Genomic DNA, 6,662 nt, shown 5'->3' with positions numbered 1-6,662 from the left:
ATCTTTCCCCAACGTTAAACCTGAAACGACTGATTTCTTTTTGGTACAAAGGTGGCAGTGAAAATAAGCTGTAAACGAGACATTGGCATATTTTGAGTGTTCAGGTGTTGCGTACAGTACTTGATCATCCAGCAGACACAAAGAAACATGCACATTTTTTAGGAGTTGTGTTAATGGTGACCTGGTGAATCAAAGTCAAATAGTCACTTTTTGAGCTCTGTTTTCAGTATCTACTAACTCCCGAGGAAAATATCTGTCTCTAAAGCTGCTAAAATACTCAACTGTGTCCACCAGCCATTCTGTGATGTTACCAGTCTGTCATTTGGTGCTTAATAGTGTACAGGTAGTGTACAGCAGCTGAGCATTTTAGGTGAAATCCACTGCCTGCTGTGGATGAAAGTGATGTTGAGTTGAGGGATGTTAAGGTTTGTAGAGCTAAGGGGAACAGTAGAGTCAGGTATTTGTCCTCTCGAAGTTCACTACTACAAGTGACCATTTGATATAGAAGTGTGACCATTGCTTAATACTATTAAAATATTGATTATAGCCTCATTAATCAAGTAGCTTTATTTGCCTAAATAATAAAAAGTACTACTGACATGTCTTTTGCCTATCAATTGGCGGTGCCAGATCGGCAAAACATATCATTCAATCAATTTTATTTATAAAGCCCAATATCACAATTTGCCTCACAGGGCTTTACAGCATACGACATCCCTCTGTCCTTAGGACCCTCGCAGCGGATAAGGAAAAACTCCCCCCAAAAAAACCTTTAACGGGGGAAAAAAAACGGTAGAAACCTCAGATGATATATCATTTTTGGAACCGGTTTCCAAATGACTTATTCTGTTTTGGTGTGTGGATTTTTGCTAATGAGTTTACATATTACTGAGGTAAGAAGACCTTGAACATCCGAAAAATAAAAAACCTGTCAATCAGCGTCAGAGTGAGAGCAGGCTCCAAAACTGTGCGTAAGATTTCAGTGTTAAGGTGACACTTAAGATCACGGACGGGTCCTTTAAGGTTAGGGTTCATCAGTTCCAGTTCTTTAACTGTGATTAATTAAAGTTAGGTTTAACTTTCAAAGTTAGGATGACAGTGAACTTATCAAACTGGGTGCTAAGTTATGGCAACATGGTGAATTCACTACAACAAATTCTGACAATCAGTGAAGAAGCCAATAATGTATTCAGATATTTTAAACCACTTAAATTGGAGATAAAACCAAAAGTGTGTGCATCTGAAGTGTTGGCAAACCAGTAGGTAATTTATTTTTTCTACAAATACATTCAGCTAACCCACTGTTACTCACACTCTGTCTGATAGTGTCTCTTACCCTGTTGGGCTTCTTACAGAGAGGGGAAGATGGCGGCAGCACACGAAGTCCCAACAGCTCTTGGCTCTCTTGTCCTCTCTCCTGCCCTCTGGCAGAAAATACAGGAGCTTAAAGTCACGCACAGATAGACTAAAAACAGTTTTTACCCGTGGGCCATTGGGCTAATAAATCAAAGCATATGAAATAATAAGTGCAGTCCACTACTTATTTAAAATATAATCCACTTCTTATTAGTGCAATACTCTATTTATTTTACACGTGCAGCTGATACAGTCTGTTTTTTCAATATTTGTTTCTGATTTTGTGATTGATGATGATGATGATGATGATGATGATTATGTTATGTTCCCAGGTCTCAGTAGCCTGGTATGGCGACAGCACTTCACAAATGCGAATGAGTCTGAAACCTCTCAGTTAATTTTTGATTGCCAAGGGTCATCACCAACGATCTAGACCTTCAACCAATCAAAGCAACAAAACGTGTTGCTACGCAAACATGCAACTGAGCAACAGTCCAGAGATGAGCTGTGATGATGGAGCATCAGTATGTCTGTGAATGAGTGTTGCCATTTCTGCTGTCAGAATCTGAAAATACTACTTCAGCAGAAGGTTGACGCTGCAGCCATCTTGCTTCTTGGCCTCAACGGCACTTCTCTTTACTAAGTTCTTTCCTTGTCGTGTCCCTGGCACAGGGGTAGTACAAGGTTAAAATGACGTTATCGGGTATTTTGCGTTGAATGCGAAGAATCCACAAGTTGTCAGTCATGGTACCAACCCCGCCCCATGTTAGATAGATGGTTGTAATTGGTCACAAGTAGGCTAGGTCAATTGGAAATTTGTTTGAACAGGAGGACCAGACATATCTGCCAGAGCAAATAAAACACAAGCTTGTAGATTTGTCTGGTTCCCAGGCTGAGTTCTCAGTAATTAACTTGGTGATTACAGTTTTATTACTATTGATAGAAATGACTGAAAACAGACTTGAGTTGAATGACATTAGAGTTATCCTTAAAAGTGCAAATGTAGGGTTCAATGTATGAATGTATAAGGTAATAATGTGACAGGTTCAGTCTGCCATGCAGGCGGCGGTGAGTCGGCCTGGCTGTGGGACAGAGCCCAGGCCTCTGTCCCGTCCTGAGGCTACATGCTGGCAGGGCACAAAGAAACCCACGGAGTCAGATGGGGGTCAGTTTCCCAGCCATCCAGGGAGGCCGGGACCTGAGACCTCCTCTGAGGGCGCCCATCTGACGCCTAATCCCCAGGAAATACAGGCAGGTTTCACCCCCCCTTCAACCCCTCCCATCTCTTCCCCTCCACCCCACCATCCATCCCTCCATCCCTCCCTGCTTCTCCTCGCAGGCAGAAAAGCCCTGTAAATTCAAAGCATCTGTACGGGCAAGGGCCAATCCGAGGGCCGCCTTTCCCAGAGCCCGCGCAGATGAAATTTTATTCTTTGCACGAAAAAATTACAGGGGGAGGGGGGAGAAAAAACAGAAAATAAAGTAAAGCAAACAGCGGGGGAAGATCAAGGAGGAGAGGAGATGAGGGGTAAGGAGCTGGTCATCAGAGATCTGCCCTGCTTTCCACTGTGTTCATAAGAAGAAAGTAATATTATGTTCTTTGTGGCTGTGAGTCCTGACTGGAGCCTGATAACAACAACAGTCTGCTTGCAACTGCTACTGATTTTGGACATTTACTCTTTCCAGTGTAAGTGTTGACACGTAGCTTGATGTTGAACATGAGAGACGGTCAGTTGTAGTAGACTGTGGATCGAAGAAAAGGCTGACATGTTGTTTTGACTCTTTATCACTTTCAGTATTTTAGAGAACTGGTTTTAATGTCATTGAGTGACCATTAAGTGACCGTGCATTGACCTCAAGGCAATACACACCTGTGTAGGCAGCAATTATACTATATATTGCGGGGGTGGTGGGAAGACACATACCGCCCAGTGTTCAAATATGCTGTGTTATAGTTTTAGTGTTAGTGTGTCATAAAAAATGTCCTGAAAAGGTCACGTATAAAAGTCATAGTATAGTATGTCATAAAAAAGTCAATGTGTGCACTTCTCCTTTGTGGCTCCCTAAAATGACACTTTGTCATCAAAATGTTGAGACTTTTCATTTTTATTTGTTCCACTCATGTACATACGCAGCAATCAAAGTCACAATCAAAACAAATTGTAAAACCTATTCCATGACTGGATGCGAGCAGGGAGAAGAAGAAAGAAGGAAAAGAAATCTTATTTTTCCTACCTCTCTCTCAAATAATCAAAAGATATAGATGCTCTGTCAGTTACAGTTAATAACCAATACCTACAGTTACTTCAGACAGAAACATAATCTTCTACATCTTCTACATGACAACTCCATCATTCTTTCTTTATACATTTTCTTAAACTGAATAATATCAACACAACCCTTTAAATCATTCTGTAAAGGATTCCACAGTTTAACACCCACCATCTTGATCTAAGAGTTTTGTTTCAAAATGGTTTAAATTTTCAGTTTAGCTGTTTCCAAACATTTCTCTTGGGAAAATTCCCCCCAGAAACCCCTGGAGAGTTGGGTCTCAGAAAGGGTGGAGTGAAAATGGTCCCCTCAATGGTAAATAAGTGATTACGGCCCTGGTGTATTGCCATGAAGGTGGCATGAAAACCAATGCTACGACAAATAACATCTACGACAAAGAATACAATACAGACAACAGAAACAGAAACTGTAATACACTGCACAACAGATTTTCCAGTTAAAGTCCAGTTAAAGTTTACCCACTGGGGCCTTTATCCTCCAGTAACCATCCAAATAGATTACAATTAAAAACAAGACAATCAAGAAGGCTTATTGCCAAAAACTGACCTCATCAATATCAGTGTGTATTGCTTTTCTTCATGCTCTATTTTTGCAGTTAGTATAGAAGAAATCAGCATATCTCACTGTTCTGTATTGACAGTCATATTATGACTTTGGCTATAACTTCACAAAGACAAATATTTTGCAACATCCTCCTGGTGCTGTTTCACTTCCATCCACAGTGTAATTAATTTCATGTTTCCCAGCTGTGAGTGGCTCATTTTCCTTTATGAGCTGCATTGTGTGTGAAATAGTGGTGTGAATTAACACACAGTTAAAAAGTCAAGCATTATTTTGTGTCAACATGCCTCATTCTCAAAACCTGCTTCGATTTAGTGTGTTGTGTGGAACAAAGGTTATGTCTTCCTTTACCTCCCAGGTGACCCTTGAAGGTCCCTGGACCTCACTTTGGGAAACCAGTGCCCCAAACGACTCCTTATGTTAGAATAAGTTAATAAAAACCTCCTAAACCCCTCTGCGGCTAAACTGGTTTTCAAGTCAAGCAGGAAATAAAGCCTCTGTGAAGTATATTTGTGAGCGTGGTTGGCGTTTTGTGCTTCTCGCCGACGGCTAAGCAGTAGCCTTTGGTTGTTTTTGGTCAGAGCCAGGTTTCATGTGGTCGAGGACAAAGTTGCAACGAGAAACTCGATAATTTCCAAGAACTCAAGAGATGGATTTACACATGAGCAAAAAAATATTGGACGTGACCTCATGTGACCCACACGGGTTATTTTGAGAAACCGTGGAATCTGGGCTCAAATTAGACATGACTCAACTAGAATGAGTCATTCATAGCCAAGTTTAACCAAATGAAGACAGTTCAGATTGTGTCAGACGTTTAAACCATGAAGAACTGCAAACCCTCCTCGCACTCTCACATAATTCACTTTGCTCTTGTCCACAGACAGCTGCCTGCCAACACGGCATCATGGATAAATCTCAACCAAAACTAAAGCTGCAGCACTTTACTTTGGATCTCCAGAAGTAGCTTCGGTTACAGTGAAAATTGTTTCTCTTCTCCTTGCAACCTGATTTGAAGTGAACACACTGCAATCACTCCTTAATCAAAAACCTCATCGCTCCCTGAACAGGAAATGTAAATGCATCTGTATTTTGGCGCATAATCCCTTATTCTTCTGCATTTTGCAGAATGCTTAACTTCCAATAGCGACATTAGAGGCCTTTAAAATCTGCTTTCTTGTTTCACAACAAGTGATGAACAAACTCTTCTCTTGCCACAGTTAGAAAAAATCTGGTTAATTCACACCAGAGATGTCTGTATTTGTTTTCTGAATATGCTCCTCTGAAGTGGACAAGGCTCACTGACTGTTAAACTTTAAATAAATAACAGCGTCTCCATCCACACTGATAACGGCTACAATCTCTCATCATGTAAAAATATTCTTTTGTAAAGCTGCTTTTAATGCCTGGTTTTACATTCAGCTAATGTTGTATGATTCTGTTCTTTGCTGGGATTTTTTATATTCCTAATCTAGCTTTTTATGTAATGCGTCTTTGAGTATTTAGGAAAACAATGCTGTGTGCATTAAATGTGTTGTTACCGTTACTATTATTGAGTTTAACTTTGATTATTGCTTACACAGGTATGATTGTCTAGGAGATGTACTTAAATCTGCAACCAAGCTGTTTTAAATTATTCAATTCTGCAATATCGGCACAAGGCAACAAAAGTTCGGTCAAGGCTGAGGAAAGCTTGTGATTGTGGCAAACAGTGGATAAAGTTAGGCAATTTAAACACATGGTTTAAGTAATGTATGGAAACATTGTGGTGAAGTTTAAAAAACAAAAACTTTATACAATATCTATGACAACTGCAGTGTGGTTACAGTTAGTGAAAGACTTTACAACAAGGAAGCCATGGTTAGGATAGGCTAGGGCATAGTATTTGCTTAAGGTTAGGGAAAAGCTTGGATGGTAAGGGTTAATAATCAGTGAGAGTGTTAATCGCACAGCTACTTTCAAACTTGCTACATAAAGGACACACTACTTCCTACATTAACCTCCCTATGAAGCGGTTAATTTTCCAGTGTGGACGTAATTTCAGTGGATGATTTTTATGCCCTTTCACCACCCTGACCTCAGTGTCCGCAATTATTCACCTCGCTACATTAAAGGTATACTATGCAGAATTATCGGTTACTCTTTGTAAACGTGCTCGCCGAGGACAATTAAAGTAAAAGCCAACCCCAGATTTTTCAGCACTGTGTCTCGTGGATGCCTGCTGTTATGGTCTGGCACCTGGTTGCTACCATGTCATGAAGCCCCGACCTCACCTGAGCGCTGAACATAAGAAAATACAGAGGACAGAGTCTCTGCAGGAAATTACACCACCACACACTTCTAGTGAGTCATAAGTGATAATTGAGAGGGATTACTTTGGTATGAGTCCATACATTGTTTTTTAAGAAAATCCTGCATAGTGTACCATTAAGAGAACATTACTTCCTGCACTG

The 6,662-nt window shown here is 40.5% G+C and overlaps 1 protein-coding gene across 1 annotated transcript in view; it reads right to left on the bottom strand.

Annotated features, from left to right (window-relative positions):
- The window catches only part of faxdc2 (fatty acid hydroxylase domain containing 2), a 48,266-nt gene extending 45,577 nt beyond the window's left edge, over positions 1–2,689 (bottom strand). Inside the window, exon 1 of the mRNA XM_033609574.2 lies at positions 2,686–2,689. The gene's annotated coding sequence lies outside the window, so the exon portion shown is untranslated. The remainder of the gene's footprint in view (positions 1–2,685) is intronic.
- Between the last annotated feature and the right edge of the window lie 3,973 nt (positions 2,690–6,662).

This window comes from Epinephelus lanceolatus, chromosome 11, assembly GCF_041903045.1.
Source record: "Epinephelus lanceolatus isolate andai-2023 chromosome 11, ASM4190304v1, whole genome shotgun sequence".
NCBI lineage: Eukaryota > Metazoa > Chordata > Actinopteri > Perciformes > Serranidae > Epinephelus > Epinephelus lanceolatus.
Note: the sequence above shows the minus strand (reverse complement) of the source record. Positions and strands in the feature narration are given on the sequence as shown.